The following is a 25,592-nucleotide window of genomic DNA, read 5'->3' as shown; positions in this document are numbered from 1 at the left end:
ATGATGGAAAGCTTGAAAATGTGTAAATGTAATTCCAAAGCTGACAGTTGTCAGTAGTTCTTCAACCTTTCATTCAACAAATATTTATAGAGTATTTAGCTAGGTGCTGAGATTGTAGTGATGAACAAAAGACACATATTGTGCTTGTCCATTCACCATTTGTACACCACCACATTAGTCACTGTTGTATCTCTTTTGGGCAATTCTGTTTCCCTCCTGACATATCTGCTTACATTCTGATCTCCCTTTGATCCATTCTCCACCCAACAGCCAGAAGGATCTTTTGGTCATGCTTAAAACTCCTCTTTAGAACCCTCAGGAGCTCCACTTCTAGAACAATGAAGGGAGGAGCTCTAAGAACCAACTCCTCAGAGAAATAATTAGGACTCATGATATCTTTGAAATTTCTGGAAGTTGTCCTAAGGTTATATAGCAAATGAGGAAAACTTTATTAAAGAAAATCTATTAGATCTCGATAAGAACAGCAAGAGTCTATGGCACAACCCCCTTCTCCCCTTCCCATGTTGGCTTTATGACAGAAGCTCTAATCTGGGAAGGTATCACCAAGAAAATTGAGTTCTTTTTCCTCTCAACTCCCAGTAAAGGGAAATGGAGGGGCAGGCCACCTGCACTTCTCATCTCTCAGCTCAGGTGAGTATGGCTTAGAGGTAAGAGGCTCCTTCCCCCAAAAGATCTCACCTATAGGTGGAGGCATCATCCAAGGCATGGCAGGCCAAGAACATGAGGACTGGAAACCCTTGCTCTAGCTTGCAAGGAAAAGGTTTTACAGGGATTTTATTTAATTTTTTTCTATTTTTATTTTATTTTATTTGTTTAAGATTTTATTTTAAAGTAATCTCTCCATCCAACTTGGGGCTTGAACTCACAACCCCAAGATCAAGAGTCACATGCTCTATCAACTGAGCCAGACAGGCACCCCTTCACAGGGATTTTTATTTTATTTTATTTGTATTTTTTTTAAGATTTATTTATTTATTTATTCATGAGAGACACAGAGAGAGAGAGAGGGGCAGAGACACAGGCAGAGGGACAAGCAGGCTCCATGCAGGGAGCTGGATGTGGGACTCGATCCCAGGACTCCAGGATCACGCCCTGGGCGGAATGCAGGGGCCAAACTGCTGAGCCACCCAGGGATCCCCTTCACAGGGATTTTAAACAACCAATTGGATTCAGGATTCTGGAACACAGAGAATTTGGGACTGCACATAATGCAAAACCAACCTGGGGATTGTGATTACCTTAGCAGAACCAGCTTTCCTTTTACTTCCAGGTCTGAGGCCCCAGAGGAGGCAGTCAGTCTCCCAGCCAACTTCCTGGTCTGAGGCTCTAAGGCAGTCAGCCTTCTTTGCCTCAAGCCTATCAGAGAAAGGCCTGGAATGTTATTCCACAGTCTTTTCCATCTGGTGAATTGCTGCTCATTCTGCAAGACCCTTCTTTCCCAGGACCCCATCCTACAATAAGGGTGTGTCCCAGCTCCTGAGGATTCTTTTGTAATAAGCTGGTCCAAAAGAAAACAATTTCTAAGAGTTAATGAAAAGCTCTTTTTGTATCTCCTACTCTAATTTGATCCTCTCAACTTGAATCCCAGAGGAGGTATGTGTGCTGAATTCTGAGGGTGAGGGAGTGTGTTTTACTTTTAGTTCTCAAAGGTCAGACAGTAAGCCTTAGTCATGCTGATGGGCTCTAACTTTCCTTGGAATCAGTTTTTCAACTCAAGGGATTTTTAGAAATCTTCCAAATGAGGCCATTGTCTCCAAATCACAGTGATAATTACTGGCAGAGTCAGAACTTCAACTCAGGTTTCTGATTTGAAGCCCAGTGCTTCCCCACCCTCCACCCCCCACCCCAGCACTGTTATATAGTATATGGCTTTCTCGAAGGCTCTGTTAGTACCAACTACCATTCCTGGCACACAGTAGTGTCATGATTACTATTGAATGAATAAAGAAATAGCTGTTTTACTGCCCGATTCTTCCTCTTCCCCCTGGATATAGAGTAAAGAAAGAAAACAGCCAAAAATATGTTTTGGGTTTCCAAGCAGTATTACCACCACAACATAATGACCTTTAGGATCTCTGCCAGTCAAGTCATAAAATCAAATTGAATCTCTGAAGAACTACTGTCCTTTCTTAGCACAATCCTTGAAGGATACAAAATCCTAGAACCCAGCTGGTAGAAAATACTAACCCAGATCTGTGTATAAGTAATATTGCCTATGAAGGTGAAAGGCCAGATACATTTCCAAAATAAGATAACTGTTCATGGCTACCACATGCATCTGGTTAGAAGTAGAAGGCTGCCAGGTACTATTAAGGTGTGTTTGTTGAAATTAGTTGAATTTAACTGACTTGGATTCGTTGCTGCTCTGATTATTCAAGGAGTCAGAGCTTTAGTCTTTCAAAGTCCTAGAAGCAGGGCTCCAGAGGACATCTGTTGTTTTCTGCTGCAGTCCATCAATTCACCCTCCTGCTAGAAGTACTCTGCTTTACCTCTGGGAAACTCCCCCTCCTCCGTTCTTAGCTCCTATGGCTTGGGCAAGGCTGAGCCAACTTCAGGTTCCAGAGGGGACTACAGATTTCAGACTTGGCTAGTTAGTTGTCTCAGAACCAATGAGCCATAATGAAGGGTTTTCATAAGACTCATATAACAGAGACTCTTGCTCTTTACTCTGAAGGTAGATTTGAGAGTTCATAGAGACTTTGCCTGCTGCTGCCATATTGCTATCACATAGAGCCCAAGGCTGAAATCAGCATAACAGAAGGCAAAACCGAAAGATTGGAGAGGAACTAAATCCATATGACTTAAATTGAAGCCTGAATCCACTTGCCTGAAGCCAGCACTAAGTCTAAAGGTTAAGATATGAACCCCGGTATCTTTTTTTTGCTTAAAGCAGGTTTAGGTTAGGATTTTCGGCTACTTGTAGTCAGGAGGGTCCTAATTTATGTAAGAGTATTTCCCATCTTTCTTCTCCTTCAGTGTTCTCTCCTGAACAGTCTTCTTTAGTATAGCCCATAGACACCCAGCCAATAGGAAGACAAGCTGGTTCACTGTGATCTCTGATTTCTCTCCAATCTCCATCCTACCATCAGAATGATGGTTTTACAACATAACTTGAGCTAAGAAACAAGTTTAAAAATAAGTGTTTTATTTAAGATCATATAGTTAAGTGGTGGTGAAGCCAAATACATGGCCTGGGATTTTTGGATTCAAATACTTTGCTATCTATTTAGCACACTTTTGGTCATATTTGAAGTAGCTCCAAATATGTTGATCCCTTTTTCTGGTTGTAATCATGTACTTTGATCTGCCCTATACAAAGATGGTAGCTTCTAGCCTTATGTAGCTACTTAAATCTAAATTAACTGACATTAAATACAATTTATAATCAGTTCTTCAGTCCTTTCAGTCCTGTTCCAAGCACATAGTAGCCACATGTGAGTAGTGACTGCCATGTTGGACAGTTCAGATATAGAACACTTGCATCATCACAGAAAGCTCTGATGGATGGCACTGCTCTAGAGACAGATTTCCTTCTTTATCCAAAGTAACCAGGCTCAGAGAGCCCAATAGAATCTTCCCTCTCTTCAAATGGCAAAAAAAGGCCAACAGACACATGGTGGACCATGAGCTATTCAGTCATCTATCCCATATTTTCTATACACTTACATGGGATTGACAGGTCCTAGCTACCCATCTCTGGGATGGGTAAATCTGAAATATGCTATTTAGTCAGGGATGATTAATCTGTTGTTACATCAAGCCTGCTGAAATTACTATAGAAATAAATGTAATTTAAAAAATGCATCTCTCTACCCCACTCTGGTCTAGTGTGTGAATATATACTTCTTGGGATTTTGAAGAACATGATGTTTCATTCTCAGGTTGGTGACTCATTAAGAATACATTTCTCAATGACATTTCCATAGATCATCATTCTCCAAGCAGGAACTATCTTCCTAGGTCTGGGCCCATTTTCCTTTCAGATTAAAACCCTGGAGGGAAAAAAATCTAATCAGTTCAGTTCAAACAGGAAGTAAAGCTCTCCAAATGAAAATTTGTACCAGATATTCAAATTGGAAAATGATAACTATGGTATAAAATAAACCTTCTTTATTAGGCAGCATATACAAATGAAAGATTATATTGTCACCTAGATACCACAAGTGAGTTATTTTCTCAGGGAAAAAAAAAAAAGAGCCAGCTTTGCTTTGTTGTATGTCAAATGAAAAAAAAAAAAAGATAAACAGATAACACAGGACCCAGGGTGACCATTTGTTTTTGGTTTGACATGAATAGTTTGTATTTGCAAACATTCCCCCATTCACTTGTGTGAAATAATTAGAAAAAAAGCACACAACTTTCACAAAATTGGAGAGGGGGGGGGTCGGTTTCCAGCCCAAGTACTCCCTCGTTGGGGGAGTAATTTGGTATCAGAAGGTAGTCATGGCGACCATAAAAGTTACTCATGTGACTAACGATGCAACTAATGATGCCCACAATTACTTAATTGCAGGCATGCTTAACTGTTTTTGCCATTTTTGGAGAGTGCTTATGGCTAATTGTGGCTGCAAGTGGGTAACTACAGGTGCAATCAGATGTGTTCCTAATTTTTACATTTGTGCTGACAGCAGGAGAATAAACCACCCCCTCTAAAGAGGGAAATTATAAAAAAAGAGGGCTGAAATTAGTTCTTTCAAGTCCAGGGAGGATGGAACAGCCTCCAACATGAAAACAAACACAAGTCATTTAATGTTTAAGCAGAGGAAAGTTCTAGATCATCAGCTGACTTTCAACTAGACTCCATCTGTGTATCTTCTCTTTCCCCTGAGGTTCTCCAACTTGGGTTCCTCTTACTGTCCCTACCAAAAAGGGCCCCTATAGCTCCTGTCCTATCGTGGAATAGATAGTATCCTTTAATTTAGATGAAATATAGTAATAGATACTATCTTTTCTATGTTATCTGCATGGTCATTTAATTTACAAATACTTTTTACACATGGTGTAATATTTATGTGTACAAACGAACCCGAATATATACCCTGGGACAGGCAGTTAGCTTTTGAAATTCTCTCATGAGGAATTAACAACCTGAAGATATAGCTACACCACACTTCAAACATCCTCAAAATCTCGCTGGAAGGTTTTTAATTTGTATAAGGAATTTAGAAATATTTTTGAATAGGTAAAACGAATGACGGGCCAAGGCACATGGTCAGTTAGAAAGATAGAAGCCCCACTGCTCTTATATGGATGGGAATATGGCTCCAGCAAGCTCACTGGTCAGACTTTTTGTACAGTGATTGGGGTCTAGTATTCCGTTAGTCCTATATATTTCTCCTTCACCAAGTCTGTGGCTTGACCTTACAAAAGACTGGCTAGTTCTGTCATTATCTTGTGTCTACCATAGAACTGATCATGCTTACATTACTTGTGGTGCCTAAGACAGAGAGTGGATCCCCAAAGTCTGAAAGACCAGTAATAGACTGTTTTTTATATCTGCTAAGTAGTAAAAATTTGTAGCTTTGGCCAAATTTGGTCTTAAGACCTCGCCTGGTGTGGATGTTGTAAGGTAGAGGATGTACGCCACCACCCATCTAAGCACCAGAGGCTACTTATATTTATCCAAGGAGCCTGGCAGTTGCTGAAGGGCCAAATTGGCTTGGATCAGTACAGAACATGTACATTCTCTTAGCATAGCTTCCACAGGCTTATATTTTCAAAATAAATGAAATAAAAAACAAAGATACATGTAGTTATAATATATATCATGAAATAAAAAGCAAGGATATAAAAAATAGGTAGTTACAGAAGGCACCAAATACAGAGAAATGGACACATTTTCTAGATACAAGAATCACCTTCTACCCAAGGAAGGAAATGTAAACAACTCCTTTCACACACATCTTGCCTGGCCTCTGGCCCTCCTGGGCCCTCCTAAGCCCTGCTGTTTTCCAAATGTTGTGTATCATCTTTTGCCTGTCTCATAAGAGATGCCGGTTAATCACTCAAACTACTCTGTATTCCACAAACAGTATCAAATATCCATTACGTGTGCCAGCCACTGTTCCGGGCTCCGTGGTGACTTGGTGGGATGAATTAGGCTTCTCACCCAAGGGATGGTTTCCTGTAAGTAAGCCCTCTGCTCTATTAATCATCAACTCTTCTGGTTCGGAGCCTGAGGTACAAGCTTTATCCAAATGGCAGAATGGTGAGGACTGGCAAGTAATGAGGTGGAGAAAATGTTGGTCACCAGAGCCCCCTTAGGGAGAGCTTTCTATTTGATTAGAAGAAATACTTTGAAATGACATTTGGGGTGGAAGGTGAAGTCCCAAGGGCCTTCTCCATCAAGAAAAAAATGTCTGTTAAACTGCTTTGCATGAGGCAATTGCTCCTAAGAGGGTGGTGAAGGGGGTGGGCAGGGAGGTGGGGGGAAGAGTGTGCAACCACAGTGCAACAGCAGAGGGATGCCTGCTGCACGATGTAACCCTTCATGGTGATGCACGAATCTTTGCTAAAATATACTAAGTGAATGAAATAACTGTTTAGCGTGCCTGATTGTCTTGTGGAGATTGGTGAAGAGGTTGAGTTTGGTAGCTGGACTGCAGCTGGGTTTTTCAGTTTCATAATGCCATGCTTAGTGTGTGTGTGTGTGTGTGTGTGTGTGTGTGTTTAGCTTAAGCCAGTATGGTTCTCTCTCTCTCTCTCTCTGTGTGTGTGTGTCTCTCTCTTGCATATACCACAGTCTGCTGTCCTGCCCCTGCACATTGTGATCCAGAAGGAGCACTCACGGAGGCAGGTGAAAGGAGGATTATTCTATCATGCTGTGACATGACAGGCGGAGGGTACCAGCAGCCTGGGAGAAATGGGCATGGTGCCCAGGGCTTGGGCAGCCACGAGTCAGAGGATGATTAGACAATGGAAATCAACAGCTTTTCAAGGCTAGAGGACAAAGCCACAGGGATTGTTCAAGGTCCAGCAAACAATCACCACTAAGGAGTCTGTGGTGCTGCTGGCTCTAAGTGAGGCAGGGGATCAAACAGCCAAACATTTCCTCCACACCGGGATGTACCAGGCCAGGAGCTGGGAATTCCAGAGGGGTTGGGGCACTGCCCCTGTCTCTCTAGATGAGAGACTGGATCTCTAGATCCAAGAACCACGGCATCAGGAAGCTTGGAAGGGTCTGGCAAGTTCGGAAAGGCTTCCAAAAAGTGGGGGTCCTTGCTGTCAGCTTTGGAGGACAAAGAGGAGGAGTTGCCAGATATCTGAGGAAGGCCTTCGAGGAAGGGAGGTTAGCCTGTGCAAATGGGCAGAGGCCTGAGTCAGGAAAACTGAGGCAGAAGATGAGGGGCTCAGAGAGCAAAATGGCTCTGGCCAGAAAAAGACTGAGGCCTGAAACAGCCCCTTTCCTCAAGGCGCTTACAAAGAAATCAACCCCAGGACACTTTGCTCTCAGACCTTTGGCTTCCAGCCCCGTGAGAAAATGGCTTTAGGCTGTTTAAGTCACGGGGTCTGTGATACTTAGTTTGCAGCCTGAGCAAGCTCATGGAGCCAGTTGGAGTTCCAGCTCAGCCACCACTGGTCAACCTCCCGGGGTGACATGGCCTAGGCCTCACTTTCCGCGTCTGTGAAACGGGGATAGGAATCAAAGCTAAGTTGTGACGAGTGATACACATGAAGTGTTTAGCTCTGTGCCCAGCTGTCATCATTATTATTGTTATTATATTATTTCTTAGGAATATTTTTCGCTTCAGGATGTAGTTTTAGTGTAATGGAACTTACATGGCTCCAAGTTACTTTGAGGATTCAAACACAGTAAACATGTAGCCACACCTGTAGGAGTAACTTCTGACACGCTTAGGTGTCTAGGGTAGAAAACTTTTCTTCATGAAAAACCTCAGGCTGGTCCTCTGGGAGTGGAGTGAAGGCCACGCAATAGGGGGCTAGATCCTTAAGGTCATGAGTCAATCTGAGTGGGGAGCCTGGGTGGCTCAGTCAATTGAGCATCTGCCTTCCTTTCAGGTCATGATCCCAGAGTTCTGGGATCAAGCCCCATGTCCTTGGGCTCAGCAGGAAGTCTGCTTCTCTCTTTCTCTCCCTTTTTCCCCTCTCATCCCCACTCATGCTCTCTCTTTCTCAAATAAATAAATAAAGAGTTAATCTGAGAAGTTGCATCCTGTTCCCTGCACTCTGGACCTCCCCCTCATCCTTGTTAGAGCTGGGAAACCAAGGCTTCCTTACAAGCAGAACACGACCCAGATCCAAAATACACCTCCTGCCGAAACAGACTTTACATGCCTCCTTTACATGCCTCTTGAAGGTAGTCCACTGGGTTTTGTTGTTATTTCACTTTTATATTTATTTTTTTATTTTTTATTTTTTATTTTTTATTTTTTATTGTGGAGAATCTCAAACACACGCAGAAGTAGACAAAGTAGTTTAAGAGCTCCAGGTGTCTATTATCAACTCAACTAAGGCTGCACATCCACTCCCACCACCATCTTTTTTCTAAAGAATATTCTAAACATTCTCTAATTTCACCTTTAGCATTTAATTATGTATCTTTAAAAGATATGGAGTTTATTTGAAAATAATAGTATTATCACTGACCCAAGCAATTAAAAATATATTATTCATAGCATTATAGTATTCGGTCAGTATTCTCATTTCCCTTTTCATAATCTCATTAATTTTTAAGTTTCTTTGAATAAAGATTAAATTTGTCCTTATTTAAGTAAAATCCACACATTGCAATTAATTAATGTATCTTTTTAAAATATTTTTATTTATTTATTCATAAGAGACACAGACAGAGGCAGAGGCAGAGGGAGAAGCAGGCTCCTTGCAGGTAGCCTGACATGGGACTTGATCCTGGGTCTCCAGGATCACGCCCTGGGCTGAAGGCGGCGCTAAACCGCTGAGCCACCAGGGCCACCCTAATTAATGTATCTTTGAAGCCTCTTCTAATCTACAGGTTTCTCTTTATTTGTTGAAATCTGGTGATTTGCTCTGTAGAGTTACCCACAGTCTGGATTTTGCATTCACTCCTGCAGTGGCATTTAATATGTTACTCTATCCTCTACATTTCTTATACGTTGGCAGTTAAAACTAGAGTCTTGATCAAACTCAGGTTCAATCTTTTAGCCAAACTCCTTCATAAGTCATGTTGGAGTCTTCCAACAGGAGGCATATAATATCTGATTATCTCTCTCCTGCTTATTTGTCCTCCCTTTTTGACTTCTTTCCTTTCCATATCTCATCTTTCTCATTCCAGGGGGAGGATCTGAAAACTGGGAGTCGGTGTGGAGGGACTGCCAGGCTTTTCTGGGCCCCTCCTGGGGTATTGCTCTTTCTAATCCCTTGCTTCCTGTGTTGCCAACATGGCTTTCCATTCCTCTGGGGGACATGGTGATGCTGCTAAATCTCTTCTTGGAACTGGGTGGGGAACAAACATGCTGACAAAACTTTGGAGGATAACATTTATCTGCTTTTGCCCTTCCACTCTAGGGAGTGCCAAGTTCGAAACCTGCCCCACTTGCTAATCATCCAGATGGCAAACAGCTGTCAGGCAGAGGAGGGACTGCTAGACAGGAACTAACTGAAGCCCTTCCTTCCTGACCCATGCAGAATAGGAATGTAATTCCAAATACAATTTAAATTCAAATTCAGATTTAATTGAAGTCTGAAGTCCACCCGTAGTTAAGCCCCATAAGAATATTCCAGATCCCTTCGATCTTGGTCAACAAGGGCCTGCCATATATAAAGGATTTGTTCAACCATTTCTTGCCCACACTGGTATAGAAACCTTGCCCCCCCCCCCCAAAAAAAAGAAACCTTGCCCAAGATTCAGGCTCTTTTGTTGATTGGAAGTCTAGAAAAAAGAAAAAATATTATCAGCCATCACTGCCAGCCTAGCTACAGAATAACATTTTGTTGGATTCAGCAACATTTATAGAATAACTTGTTTCATTTGACCTCGATTTTGACCTCAACTAATTTTGTTGAATCCTAAGGGTAGCAGATTCTGCTAATGTCCCAACTCATGTCCCTTTGGTTCACCTTTGAGTTCACATGCAAATGGAGTGCAATAGTTCTTGGGCACACTGGCAGGTTCCTACCTCACATGCCATGGATTCCCTGCTCCTCTTCCTGGGGTTTTTTTTCCCCTGTTCCACCAGAAATTACTAGGCTCTTCAGGGCATTGTGGAGGTGCTGGTTATTTAAGGCTCCCAGAGGCAACCCTCAACCACTGAGAGAAAAGAGTCAATGGATAAGTGCCTCAGCTTCCCCATCCTGCAGCAGGAGAATCCTGAGACATATTCTACATGATTCTTTAAAGAGTCCCTTTCAGAAAACTGATTTGGGGATGCCTGGGTGGCTCACGAGTTGAGCACCTGTCTTCAGCCCAGGGCATGATTCTAGGGTTCCAGGATAGAGTCCCACCTTGGGCTCCCTGCATGAAGCCTGCTTATCTCTCTACCTTTGTCTCTGCCTCTCTCTCTGTGTCTCTCATAAATAAATAAAGAAGACTGATCTGTAGTGGGCTTTCTTAGTCACTGATACCCCTTGTATTGACTTCTTTCCCTTTCTTCACTGTCTCGCTTGAACTCCTGAGGTTACCTCCCAAATAGGCGACCTCTACCCAATTCCTTATGTTGGGGCTGCTTTTGGGAAAGAGAAACTAAGATAAGCAATAACTTTGTTAGTTACTTCAAACCTTTCAGAACAAATGAATGTAAATAATTAAATAAAATATGGAATATCACAGGCTGAGTACATGAACATGTTTGTGATCTCTAATCCTACAAGTGAGCTATTGAATAATCCATTTCTCAGATAAAACTGAGAATAGAAGACATTAAAAGAATTGTCCAAGATCATAGAACTGTTGAAACTGCGATGCAAGTTCATGACTGTCATCAATATTATCTTGCCTCTTGTTTTCTCCATTTTGTTTCAGGTGACAGATTTTCTCTAGCAGCTAGTGGATTTCTGTCTTTTTTCTTTTTTCTTCTTCTTCTTCTCTGAATTGTTCTCTTTGCTTATCTATATTTTGAATGGGAGAATTTCCTGCCAGTTGAACTTCAAGTTGTAAGTAAAAAGGCCCATCTTGATGTGGTCTCCTAGCAACAATTTATGAAACACTTTAAAGCAATTATTCTTCTCAAGCACGTTTCCAAATGTTGAAGCATGTTCATTCACTTCGATCATTAAAATCCCCAAGAACATTCATTGTGTAGCACACAGTTCTGGTAATTATAAGCTTGTCAACAGGTTGCTTAGTGAGCTGAGAGCGAGGACAAGACCACATTCCCCCCAGGAGCTGAGCACTTTGTTTCCAGCCTAGGGGGCAGGGCAGATCCACTCTTCTCCAAAGAAGTCTTAATTAACTTGTGTGGTGGGGGTAGAAGAAAGAATATTTAAACCCAAAATAGCCATCTGTAAAATATCAAACCCATGACAACCCACAGGCCTAAGGAGGATTTGAATACCTAGGTCCAAGTCCGCTAAGCGGGAAGCTTACGGCTCCTTTTCTGGAGCCTCCCTTTCTCGGTCTAGATCGAATATTCAAAGTCAGGCATAAGACCTATCACCTCCTCTGCTTTCTTAAAAATGCAGTTATGCCCTAAATTAGCGGCTGGCCCTTCAGTCTTCGTTCTTCTGGTTGTGGTGTGGTTTTTTGTTTGTTTGTTTAAGATTTTATGTATTTATTTAAGAGAGAGAGCGTAAGTGGGGGAAGGATCAGGGGGAGAAGGAGAAGCAGACTCCCTGCTGAGCACAGAGCCCAATGCAGGGCCCAATCCCCAGGACTCAGAGATCATCACGTGAGCTGAAGTCAGACACTTAATCAACTGAGCCACCCAGGTGCCCCTGTTGTTGTTTTTTTTTAATTAAAAAAAAATTTTTTTTTAAGATTTTATTTTTAAGTAATCTCTACACCTAATGTGGGGCTTGGACTCACAACCCTGAGATCAAGAGTCTCATGCTCTACCGACTGAGCCAGCCAGGCACCCCCATTCTTCTGCTTTTTTTCCCCCCCTAAGAATTCTCTTTTATTTTTATCTTTTAAAAAATGTTCTAGTATACTAAGTATGGAAGGGAATCTGGATCGTTGGCAATCACACTGCAGGTTTAGCAAATTGGAAAGCCAATTTGGCAAGTTAGAGAGTATCCGTCTGGACTGTACTTATGCATGCATCAGGCCTGACTCCAGCTCTACTACTGGTAAGGAAGTCACAACCAGAGTGGTGCCGTTGAACAAAAGTTAAGTAACTCTAGGAAGTTTCAGAACTCAGACGGGAAGATTGAATTCCTTACAAATCTGGTTAATAGTTTTTTTAAAAAAACTTATTTGGGTATCTTTTAGATTCACAGAAGAGTATACTGTTTATCTAGTTTCACTTAATGCCAACATCTTACATAACTGTGGTACACTTGCCAAATTAGGAATCTGTTTTATTTTGGGTGTCCTTGTGGAGAGAGATTGTATGAATCCCAGGCTGATGAAGCTGAGAGCATGCACAAGCACACACACGTGTATACACACATCATGCATATAGACACATACACAACACAGATATACACAGTATAATACAGATACATACATCACGCATGCACGTATGACACATATACAAACACAACATACATATGGTTCCACGAGCATATATGCAGACATATGCACACCATTTATACTGACACACACACATACTGTCTCAGAACTGGGGGTTCATCTTCTACATATGGAGAATGCTTCCTTTCTCTTTTTTTAAAAAAAAGATTTTATGTTATTTTTATTTTAGTTATTTATTTGAGACAGAGCAAGAGTTAGAGAGAGCACAGAGGAAGAGGGAGAAGCCGACTCCCCACTGAGCAGGGTGCCCGACTTGGAACTCAATCCCGGACCCTGAGATCATGACCTGAGCCAAAGGCAGATGCTTAACTGCCTGAGCCACCCAGGTGCCCCTAAAAGATTTTTGTTTAAGATTTTATTTATTTATTCATGAGAGACACAAAAAGAGAGAGAGAGGCAGAGACACAGGCAGAGAGAGAAGCCAGCTCCTTGCAGGCAGCCCGATGCGGGACTTGATCACCAGACCCCGGGATCACACCCTGAGCCAAAGGCAGATGCTCAACTACTGAGCCACCCAGGCATCCATAAAAGATTTTATGTTTAAGTAATCTCCATACCTAAGGTGGGAGTCAAAGTGACAATCTGGAGGTCAAGAGTTGTCCATTCTGGGATCCCTGGGTGGCGCAGCGGTTTAGCGCCTGCCTTTGGCCCAGGGCGTGATCCTGGAGACCCGGGATCGAATCCCACGTCAGGCTCCCGGTGCACGGAGCCTGCTTCTTCCTCTGCCTGTGTCTCTGCCTGTCTCTCTCACTGTGTGCCATAAATAAAAAAAAAAAAAAAAAAAAAAGAGTTGTCCATTCTACCGAATGAGCCAGCTGGGTGCCCCATGGAGAATGTTTCTTGATGGAACTCAAGCTAGTTGATGGAGACAGAAAAGTGCTGAGAGACTAAAGAATACTGGCAATGAGACAGTCAGGGCAGGGATGCCTGGCTGGCTCAGTCAAAAGAGCATGCAACTCTCCATCTCAAGTTGTAAGTTCGAGACACCACATTGGGTGTAGAGATTACCAAAATAATAAATAAAAACCTAAGGAAAAAAGAGGACAAATGAGCAAGGTTGACTCTCTCTAAGTGGAAATTGTTATTTGCAGAGATGGGGCTGAGGTCTACCACTGCAATGGTCTAGGTTGCAAAGTCTGGCCCAGCCATTCAGATAAACTTCCCATGTAAACTGTTCAATCCTCCTCTCCAGGTAGGGCTGGATAGGTATAATCAGCCTAGATGGCCTGGATCCTGAGGTAAGGGTGGGAGAGATGAGTGTGGGAGCAAGAATGAGAAACATCTCCTCCTTGAGACTTTCAGGTAAGACTCTGGATGGGGTAGCAGAAACATGGGAGAAGGTGCAGGCTTGCACCTTCCTTAAATCTGCCCCAATCTTGTCGTAAGAGAAGTGAGTATCATTCACTAAGGTGTAGAGACAGATGGGCCTTTGAGACCTAGGGAAGTAGGAAAAGCAAGGGAGAGTGGAACAGAAGTGGAGAATAGTACTTCAAACAATCCCAAGGACAGTGGTCTACCTCTTTGCCTGAGCTTGTGTGGATTTGTGTTGATGGGTGTGTCACTTGAAGAATTAGAGCTATATGGATTAAAAAGCTTTCAGAGTTAGTTTAGTGAGTGTGCCAATTACTTATTACTGTGTTATAAATTACCCCCAAAACTTAGTGGATGAAACAACAGTATGGATTTTATTTTTATTTTTTAATTTAATTTTTATTTTTTTAATGCTTCACTGTATCTGTGGGTCAGGAATTTGGGAATGCCTCAGCTGAGTTGTTCAGGTCAAGGTCACTTAGGAAATTACAGCTGAGATGTCGGCCAGAAATGTAGTCATGGGAAGGCTTGACTAGGACTCGGCAATTTGCTTCTCTGCTTACACATGTTAATGGCCAGTTGATGCTGGCTGTTGGTAGGCTTCAGTTCTTTACCACATGGGTTTCTCTGTAGGACCCTCTGAGTATCCTCATGGCATGGGGACTGGCCTCCCCCAGAAAGAGCACTCCAAGAGAGCCTGGTGGAAGTCTCAATATCTCTTATGGCCTGGCCTTGGAAGCTCATTGTCACGTCTGAGGTATCCTACTGGTTACGCAGGTCAGCCCTATTCAGTGTGAGAAAAAGAAGACTATCCAAATATCGAGGCCATCTTGGGACCCGACTATTGAGTGATTTTTCACTTTTATGAAGGTTTCATTAAGATTTAATAAAGCATATTTTACTTATACCTTGAAACCAAGTTGGTGATATTGGTGAAAGCCTAGGTGTCCCCCCATGCAGTGAAATTTGCATGGAGCCCTGAAAGAAATGTAAGATGGTAAGGTGAGATCATGGGGGAGGGGTGCATGGAGAGGGCACAGATCAAGTATGCCTTGTTGGTCATTGTAAGGACTTGGGTATTTTATCCCTTCCATAATATCAGGAGCCTTGCAGGAAATACATATAAGGCAGCCTGAGCACTGTCATCTTCTTCCTTTCTCTCTCACCTATAGAGTTCAAATGGTATACAAGATTCAGGGAAATGGGGCACCTGGGTGGCTCAGTGGTTGAGCGTCTGCCTTTGGCTCAGGGCGTGATCCTGGGGTCCTGGGATCGAGTTCTGCAGCGGACTCTCCTTGGGGAGCCTGCTTCTCCCTCTGCCTATGTCTCTACCTCTCTCTCTGTGTGTGTGTCTCTCATGAATAAATAAAATCTTTTTAAAAAATTAAAAAAAAAAAAGATTCCAGAAAGTTGTGAGAAAAGGAACCAGGAAGTGTGAGACAGAACTGGGGGACCTGGTGGAATTTAATAATAGAAGTCATTATTATTGTGAGGAATCACTGTGTGTGTGTGTTTGTGTATGTGTGTGTGTGTGTGTGTGTGTGTGTGTGTATGAGAAAGACAGAGATAAAGGGATCCAAAAGTCTAGTGATATGGATTGGTAACAGCTGCAACAATATTCTTTTCCTTGAAAAAGTTATTTTAACAAATCCTTACTTAATGTAAGTAAAAATGTACTTAATACATTTTTCCTGATTACTCAAGTAATATATGTTCATTGTAGAAAGATCAGAAAGATAGAGATCAGTGTAAAAAGATGAGGTAATAATCATCCACAATGCCATCATTCAAAAGCAACACTTCAGGGGCACTTAGGTGACTGTCAGTTAAGCATCTACCTTTGGCTTGGGTCATGGATCTTGGGGTAATGGAATCGAGCCCCACTGTGGGCTCCCTGCTCAGCTGGGAATCTGCTTCTTCCTCTGCCTTTGCTCCTCCTCCTCTGCTTGTTTTTTCTCTCAGATAAATAAATAAAATCTTAAAAAAATAAAAAAAGAAAGAACCCTTCATATTTGACATTTTCTTGGATTCTGTTTTTGTGTATTTTATTCCTGAACCTGAGATCATACTTTCTCTGTAATTTTCTATTCAGCTTTTCATAAACATTTAACTAGGTCACTTAAAAACTTTTAATAAGTATTATTTTTAGAGATGGATGGGGGGCACCTGGGGGCCTCAGTGGTTAAGTGTCTGCCTTTGGCTCAGGTCGTGATCTCAGGGTCCTGGGGTTGAGTCCTGCATCAGGCTCCCTGCAGGGAGCCTGCTTCTCCCTCTGTCTATGTCTCTGCTTCTCTGTCTGTGTCTCATGAATAAATAAATCTTTAAAGAAATAAAAAATAAAAAAAAATAAAGGTGAATATGTAGGGGTGCCTGGCTGGCTCAGTTGGTAGAACATGGCGATTCTTGATCTCAGGGTTGTGAGTATGAGTCCCATGTTGGTTATAAAGATTACTTAAAAATAAAATCTTAGGGACGCCTGGATGGCTTAGCAGTTGAGCGTCTGCCTTTGGCTTAGGGCGTGATCTCGGGGTCCTAGGATCGGGTCGCACATCGAGCTTCCTGCATGGAGCCTGCTTAATGACTGCCCCGTCTCTGCCTCTCTCTCTCTCTGTCTCTCATGAATAAATAGATAAAATCTTAAAAAAAAAATCTTAAAAAAATTTAAAAATGAAGGTGGGTATATATTTCTTCTTTTGATATATATGCTTTTTAAAAAATTAAATACTCTAGAATTATATTGAGAAACAAAAAGTCCTCCTAAATATCACCTCCTAAACTACTGTTAATGAGTATAGTTTGTATTTTCCAGATATTTTTCTATGTATTGATAAGATTATGTAGATATGCTTGTAAATAGATATTTTGATATGCTCTGTGATTTATTTTACTTAAATGTAACGGTCATGGACATTTTCTATTGTTCTTCATCCTTTAAAAAATAGAATTTGGGGGTACCTGGGTGGCTCAGACAGTTAAGTGCTACCTTCAGCTCAGGTCATGATCCCAGGGTCCTGAGATTAAGCTGTGCATCAGGCTCTGCTCAGTGGGGAGTCTGTCTCCCTCTCCCTCTACCCTTCCACCCACTCCTGTGCTGTCTCAAATAAATAAATAAAATCTTTAAAAAATAGAATCTAAAAAAAATAGAATCTTTTTCTGATTACAAAAGTAATACATTTTTTAAAAAGTATTATTTTTAATGATTGTATAATATTCCATCATATAGCCATCATTATTTATTTAATAGTTAACATGTAATTTCCACTATTTTGTTATTATGAACAATCCTGTGAGAATTACCTTGGTAATTTCCCTCCTGTATTTCTGATTATTTTCTTTGGCACATGGAAATGAGAATTTCCACATCAGGCTTTAATAATTGATAATACATTTTTCTATTACTTTTCCCCCTCAAAATTTCATGCATGGCAAAAATAGTAATGTCTAGTAAAAATTATTGAATAGTAATTCAATAATTTTTCTTAAAAATATTTATTTAATGAACAAACCACATTGAAACAACAATGTAATTTTTAAAAATATGAATAAAAAATTACAATACACCCATCATAATAAATCAGCTTTAATTTTCCATACTCTCATTTAATCCTTTTTCATATACATTAATACTTTTGGACTAGAGCTTGGCACACTTTTTTTTTTCATTTCTATTTTATTTATTTATTTATGTATTTTTTTTAATTGGAGTTCAATTGGCCGACATATCAAACTTTTTAATAAAAGACCAAATAATAATGTTTTAGGCTTTGCATGCCACACAGTCTCTGTTGAAATCATTCAACTCTTGTAGTGTGAAAGTAGCAATAGCTAATACAATAAAACTTTATTTACAAAAATAGGTGACCAGCCTGTGTTTGCTGAACCCTATTTAGCATGAGTAGAATGACTATCTAGTCATTCTTATAATATAGATGAAACTATTTGCTTGGCCATTCATGAACCAAACTTTCTTTTCCCAGATCTTTTTTAACCATCTTGCCATTATGGAGTAGGAGTCCCCAGATTGCTATGTTTTTGGTAATGCGATAAATTCAGTGCACTTATTGATTATAAAAATACATGATTTATTTTAGTCTAATTTTAATTTTTTAAGTTTTATTTATTTATTTGAGAGAAAATGAGAGACAAAGCATGAGCAGAGGGAGAGGGAGAGAGAGAGAGAGAAACAGACTCCCTGCTGAGCAGGGAGACCAGATGCAGGGATGCCGGGGGATGGGTGGGGGGGTTGGGGGGTGGGGGGGGTGGGGGGGTGGGGGGGTGGCTGGGGGGGGCGCTTCATGCCAGCACCTCGGGATCAAGACCTGAGCCAAAGGCAGATGCTTAACCAACTAAGCCACCCAGGTGCCCCCAGAATTTTTTTATAATGGACTTTAAGGATGACTCTTAAAAGAAAAATAGTCATCTGTAACCTCTCATCACAGCAAAAGAGTTTTGATCTCTTTCTGCCTTGGTCTACGAGTACACTTTTCGATGATTATATTGATGGAAAAGATAATATAGCAAGAGGAATTTGGGGGAAAAATCACCTCTAGTTCCACTGACTGAACAGATATAGTTTTAGTTCTTGTCCACCAGCAAATATATTTTTATATGGCTGTAGCTATGTACATCAATCCTTTTAAAATGTTTTTTCATTTTCTCTAATGAACACATATTCTAAGCTTTATAAACTTGCCCATATATTTAATCTTCTAAAGGAATTTCAAAATGCATTCACCTTATTTGGTACACCCCCTCTTCATCATTCTGAGGCAGCTTAATCCAGTCAAGATTTTTATTTGTATACTTTTGCTTTATACTATGAAGAATTTTAGTTTTTGTTATTTTTTTTACTATGAAGAATTTTATTTTTTTAAGATTTTATTTATTCATAGAGACAGAGAGATTGATAGAGAGAGAGAGAGAGAGAGGCAGAGACAGGCAGAGGGAGAAGCAGGCTCCATACAGGAAGCCTGATGTGGGACTCGATCCCAGGTCTCCAGGATCACACCCCAGGCTGCAGGCGGCGGTAAACCGCTGCGCCACCGGGGCTCCCTACTATGAAGAATTTTAAATGCACAGAAAAGTTGAAAGAATAGTGCACTGAACACCTATATACTGACCACCTAGATTCAGCAATCTATAATACTTTATATATACATGCATAATTTTTTCTCATTCATTTGAAATTGAAAGGCAGATATCATGATTCTTCCCTTCTAAGTACTCAGTAGGTATCTTCTAAGCATAAGACTGTTTTCCTGCATAACCACAATGCCATTATCATAGTTTAGACAATAATCATCTCTAATATCATCTGACATCTAGTCCATATTCAAATTTTCCCAATTGTTCCCAATTGAGGAATATCTAGCAGTTCCATTTGGAACCAAGATCCAATTGAGGTTTATATCTTGCATTTGTTAATTTGTCTTTTTTTTTTTAAGATTTTATTTATTTATTCATGACGCACACACACACACAGAAAGACAGGCAGAGACACAGGCAGAGGGAGAGGGAGAAGCAGGCTCCATGCAGGGAGCCAGATGTGGGACTCGATCCCAGGTCTCCAGGATCATGCCCTGGGCCGAAGGCACCAAACCGCTGGGCCACCAGGGCTGCCCTGTTAATTTGTCTTTTCAATCTCTTTTAAACTAGAAGAGCATCTTGACGTTTTTCACCATGGCATTGACTTTTTGAAGTGACTGGGATGATTGTCTTTATTCCACAGTCTGGGTTTGTCTGAGTGTTTCCTCACGGTGTAATGTAGATTGTTTATCTCCTGGACTTCCCATACACTCCGCACTAAGTCTAGAAGTGAAGTAGATTCAGGTTAAACCTAAAATATTTCACCATTCACTCCTATCAACTTTGATTCATTAGACATTCTCTTATGTATAAAAATATGTTCCATGTGGCATGGTGGATGAAATCTGCTTTGTAATCAGAAAGGTTTTACAGCAGGAGACCTTGGGAAAATTATTTAACTTCTTTGAGCCTCAGTCTCCCCGTAGGTGAAAAGGGAAGTGGTAGACACTTAATAAATGTTTGTTCTCTTCCCCTAGTCTGTAGGTTCTTCGGGATCTCGCAAAGCACCACCAGGATAGATATCTCAAGCACGTCTGAAGAGCTCACGTTTCCTAAGTAAGACAGCAGCAGCAAGACGGCAATCATTTCTGTGGAGACAGTATCATCATAATGCAATATTAGCTACTGTGATCTTCTATCATTTCCTTCCTGGAGAGTTATGACTGTGGCATTGAGGATTTAAGACCTACAGCCCGAACACTACTTACTACAAATCTCTCACAAAGCTGCTGCAATAAATCTCGTGGAGGAAAGTCATTGCATAAAAAATCCCCAACTCCAGGGAGCTGGCCATTTATTTTCCTAGGAAAGAAGGGCTGTGATGAGAGACACTCCATGCTCCTTTAACTCCATGGAACAGAACCCAACAAAGCATTCATCATAGAAAGTTGAGTGATGGGCCCAATGAGAGGAGCTGGGGAAGGATGTTGGTAGGGGAAGTGCCCCCACCCCAGGCCTGCTCAGAGATTTCTCCTCAGCCTGGGGATTAGCTCTGCATAGAATCAGCACAACTGAGGATGTTGTTCCTCAAGACAAACTGCCTGCCTTTACTGATACAAAGCCACAGTCTAAACTTGGGCCCAATCTACTTCACGGATTTATTTAGTCTGCATAGTGTTTAAAAATGTTTTTATTTAGATCCCCAGCATTTAAAATTTGAAATGTAGGGACACCTGGGTGGCTCAGCGGTTGAACGTCTGCCTTTGGCTTGGGTCGTGATCCGGAGTCCTGGGATCAAGTCCCGCATCGAGCTCCCTGCATGGAGCCTGCTTCTCCCTCTGCCTCTGTCTCTGCCTCTCTCTTTCTGTGTCTCTCATGGATAAATAAATAAAATCTTTAAAAAAAAATTATAAATAAATAAATAAATAAATAAATAAATAAATAAAGCTTTGCCATTGTGCAAAGCTTGTTTTACTTTTTTCCCCCCTTCTTTATTTGAAATGTCACAGAGAAAGATAAAATCCAGATTTCTGGCATCACTAAACAAATTGGAATATTCAACAACGGTGGATGAGGTTCCTGCATTCCTGCCCCCATAGGCAGAGTGAGTAGGCTCCAGTTTTCTAGTTGCTTCCCTCCTACCTTACCTGCTTTGCAAGCAGTGGAGTCTGCATTCCCTATACTCATCTATTGCCCTGGGGTCCATTCTCTCACCTTCTGCTCCCATCACTGTCCTTGTATCAAAGTGCAGCCTTTACATAGAAAATGCAACCAACTGATTCTTCTTCAATCATGATCTCGTACACTTCAGGAGATACTTTTAACATGGCCAAGAGGCAGCCTAGAGTAAAGCAGAGAACGTAGGCTTTGCCTAAAGGCAGACTTCAGCTCAGATCCCATCTCTCCCTTCCCTGGGATGTTATCCAACTTGTGAAGTTCCTCTTGAAACTTTGTTCAAGTTTGCTTATAGCAAATTGTCCATGCTAGGACTTCCCACTTTGGGAGACACCTTAGATGTGCCATCTTCTCCCATATTCTGTGCCCTCATGCTCTCTTGGTTCAGTCCTTTCTATGGCTTCTTTGCTTCATTTTTTCTGTCTTCTTTAAAGGTACTTCTTCCTGGAACATTCCATACATGTCAGTGTTCCTCATGTTTCTGTCCCCGACATTGCTCCCCACTACTACTCTTTACCCTTCCCTCAAGCCAATGGTGGTACAGACACACAAATTGATAAACAGATGACAGCACAATATGATTTGGTTATGCTTTTTTTTTTTAATTTGATCTCTGTAGAGACTGTCAAAAAAATTTTTTTTAAGATTTTATTTATTTTTTTCATGAGAGACACACAGAGAGAGAGGCAGAGACACAGGCAGAAGAAGAAGCAGGCTCCATGCAGGGAGCCTGACATGGGACTTGATCCCAGGACTCCAGGATCATGCCCTGGGCCAAAGGCAGTTGCCAAACCACTGAGCCACCCAGGGATTCCCGAGACTGTAAAAAATTGTCAATGCCCACTGTACTTCAAGTTGTCACGGTAGGATATCACAAAAAGCTTACAATTAGCAATAATTGTACCTCGTATAAACCTTATTGGCTACCCCAGTGCCATTGTGCAAAGCTTGTTTTACTTTTTTCCCCCCTTCTTTAAAGTTTCATTTACTTAATAAATAATCTCTACACCCCCATGGGGCTCAAACCCATGACTCCAAGATCAAGACTCACACACTCTTCCAGCTGAGCCAACCAGGTACCACCTTTAACTTTTCAAAATTTATCATTATGTAAACCTTTGCTCTTTGCTGTGGCACATTCTTCAGAAGAAACATTTAATGGCTACACAATATTCCATTGCATGAATAGATAAGTCACTTAATCATTCCTCTAACATTGGACAGTTAGGTTGTTCTAATTTTGAAAGGTGAGAATGCCAAGAATGTCTTCTTATAAGTGACATTTTGCTTTGGGATTATTTCTCAGCCTTCTTTTTTCTTTTTTTAAGATTTTATTTATTTATTCATGAGAGACATAGAGAGAGAGAGAGGCAGAGACATGGGCAGAGGGAGAAGCAGGCTCCCTGCTGAGAACCTGACCATGGGACTTGATCCCAGGACCTAGGGATCATGACCTGAGCCAAAGGCAGGTTCTCAATCACTGAGGCACCCAGGTGCCCTCTCAGCATTATTTTTTTCTCACAGTACCTCCATTTTGGTCTTTTGCTCTTCTCTCCTCTTTCTCCTCTTCATGGCCCTCATGTTCCCAAAAGTTTAAAGCATTCTCTTTGGTGTCAACCTGATGGAGAGAGCATGATGTCAATAAAGAAAATAGCCCTATCTGTTGACAATTTACTTGTCAGAAAAAGCCTGCATAAGACCAATGTCCACTGGAACTGAGGAGCAACAAGCTTCTGTGTAGCTGTTCTCAGGGTGGGTTTTTAAAAAAAAATGAATGCCTAGGAGCTTTACAAGTATGTGACATCCAGGCCAGGCAATGTCTGGGACAGTGGGGATAGGTTTTCTTTACTCATATGGCAAGTCCTGTACAGAGTTGTAGAGAACCGCATCCAGAGTCAGGAAGGAAGAAGTCCCCATGCAGCTGAGAGAAAATGTTAATTTGGAAATAAAGGAGGAAGTGTTGGATTCAGTTAATGAATTTTAAGTGCCTGCTATGTGCTAGGAGTACCGACTAGATAGTTCCGTTGGCCCAGGACTGCTTGGTTGCTGAATGGAAATGCACTGATAAAAGTCAGAAACATAAAGTCAGGTTTGATAGGGAAGTGGGATGTAGCCTCAATCATAGGAAAGGCTGCCAAAAAGGAAGCAGTGGGTAACTAGCTTTTTGTGACAATTTGGCTGTTGGTAATTCAGTTGACTAGCTTGATGACTCTCCTGAGATTTTTACCTCTCCTTATGAAGCAATGTCCCACCCAGGGTCACTAAGGTAAATTACTGAAGACAAACAGCCATCTTACAAGGAGTATTTTTGGAGACTTTATTATCCATTGCGAAGCCAGCTGGCAGCACAGAAGTAGACAATGAAATGTTTCAAGGTCAACTCAAAGTAATAAGCCTTTTAAGGGTTTTCATAGGTTAATTCCTCCCTCCTCACTGTAACATCTTCTCCACTCTCCACCAAATTTAGCATCCTCTTCCTGTTGTGGATTAACAACTGTATCCTGTAAATGGGACTATTACCAAGAGAGGCAGAAAGAGGAGCATTTGCTATTTTTTCTTTGAAAAGCCCATTAAAAAAAAAGAAGAAGAAGAAGAAAGAAAGAAAAGCCCATTTACAGGCTCTTTCTCTTGTGATTGCATCCCAAGAAGTCAGTAGTGAGATCTAGCCTCTCCTGAGATCTTGGAACCAATGATACCACTTAAATGCATATGACTCTACCAAATTTGAACAGCGGAATCCCATAAATTTTAAATACTAAGTAAGAGAGAAAGAAGTAAAACTTCCTAACTGGTTGACAAACTGGCTGCAAAAAATGGTCTCCAACCAAGAGAGAGCACAGACCTGTCCTCAGCTGCTTCGATTCTTTAAAATAAGAAAAATGCAGTATGTTAGGGATGCCTGGGTGGCCCTGGGTGGTTAAGTGTCCAACTCTTGGTTTCAGCTCAGGTCATGATCTCAGAGTCCTGAAATTGAGCCCTGCTGTCAGGCTACATGCTGAGTGGGGAGCCTACTTAATATTCTCTCTCCCTCTTGCTCTACCCCTCCCCTGCTCTCTCTCTCTCATCAACAAACAAACAAACAAACAAACAAACAAAATGCAGCATGTTTGGGAAGTACAAGGAAGGCAGAGTTTATGTTTACTCTCTGGTAGGCCGGACAGTACAACTAAACTCAATTCTGCTTGGGTGTCCTCTTTTTAAGCCTAAGTAAAATCTGTAGGTCTGTTGCAAAGGCAATAGAGAGTGGAGGGAGGATTAAGCCTATTTTTGCATTTAGAAGACCTATTTTTGCATTTTGAAAAGGTTCATTTTTTTCCAGGCTAGCTTGGAAAAGAGACTAAAGAACAGCCTTCAAGAGGTCTAGCCCACAGAAAAAAAGTTCTAGAGTCAGGAGAGGTTTGTTTTGCTTTAAGACTTAGAAAAGCTTCAGTGGGCTGATGAATTGAACACAGTCCCAACTATCCTATCCTAGAAAATGAAACTCTGATCTGAAGTCAGATTTCAGGGACATCAAGGGAAGTTTGTAAACCCAGCAACAATCCCTATTCAGTTGCTCTCTTGTGCTCCTCAAAAGTGCCTCTGCATCATATCCTTTTCTTTGCCTTGGCTGAAGTGGCTTTAGCATAACACTAGCCAGTGTTTACGGCTTGAGTGTTCTAAGCCTGGTTTCCCGGATCACTCCCTCCAGCCACCCAGACCCATTATGGCCTCATCTCTGTGACTGTGAAAGCAATCCACTGCTGACCCATGGAGCTGTGAGCTCACAAATGGGTGTTGTTTTAAGCTGCTGCGTTTGTGGTACTTTCTTTCACGGCGACAGAAAACAAACTCACCCACCTTCCTCTTTTCTTACTCAGGAAGAAGCTACCAGAAGACCCATTAACTCAACTATACCCTCTAGGAAGAAAAGGGCATCTCTAGAACTGAGCACCCATACTGCCCTCTGGTGTAGAGCTCCCATAAAACAGGCATGGGTAAGGGCCGCTCCCCTTCTAAGAATCTGGTTGTCTCCATTGCAATGAATGAAACTGGAAATATCGATGCCCACCTAGCACAGGAGTCCCTCCTCTTCAGAGTTTAAAGCAGATCTGACCTAACAGTCCTGCTATCCTCAAAGTTCCCTGAAATGCGCGGTGACAAACCTATTGCACACAGTAACACATCATGAACCGTGATAGGGTAAGAAAAAGGACAGCTTTTCAGACTGTCATCTTTCCACTGCCCAGGCCATGGGCCAGAGAGTTCTGCTGGGGCGTGTCCGCGCTCTGCCCAGAGCCTGCTCCCAGGGGCCCCAGGCCCCACGTATGCTGTGTGCCTCCCCTAGCCAAACAGAAGCCCCTGGGAAAGGAAGTGTGGCCATCTCCTTAGCTAATCACCTGCCAAATCAGCTTGGGTTTATTCTAAGTGAGGACCATCCTTCCCCTTCGCTCAC

The 25,592-nt window shown here is 41.6% G+C and overlaps 1 long non-coding RNA gene across 12 annotated transcripts in view; it reads left to right on the top strand.

Moving 5' to 3' along the window:
* Window positions 1-336: 336 nt before the first annotated feature.
* Window positions 337-25,592, top strand: part of LOC112649962 (uncharacterized) — a 181,064-nt gene continuing 155,808 nt past the window's right edge. For all 12 annotated transcript variants that reach the window (XR_007414110.1, XR_007414109.1, XR_007414112.1 and 9 more), the window contains exons 1-3: window positions 337-651; window positions 20,023-20,432; window positions 25,018-25,134. This is a non-coding gene — a long non-coding RNA (uncharacterized LOC112649962). The remainder of the gene's footprint in view (window positions 652-20,022; window positions 20,433-25,017; window positions 25,135-25,592) is intronic.

Source organism: Canis lupus, chromosome 11 (genome assembly GCF_003254725.2).
Source record: "Canis lupus dingo isolate Sandy chromosome 11, ASM325472v2, whole genome shotgun sequence".
In the NCBI taxonomy this organism is placed as follows: Eukaryota; Metazoa; Chordata; class Mammalia; order Carnivora; family Canidae; genus Canis; species Canis lupus.
The sequence above is the reverse complement of the archived record's forward strand: the minus strand, read 5'-3'. Positions and strand labels throughout refer to the sequence as shown.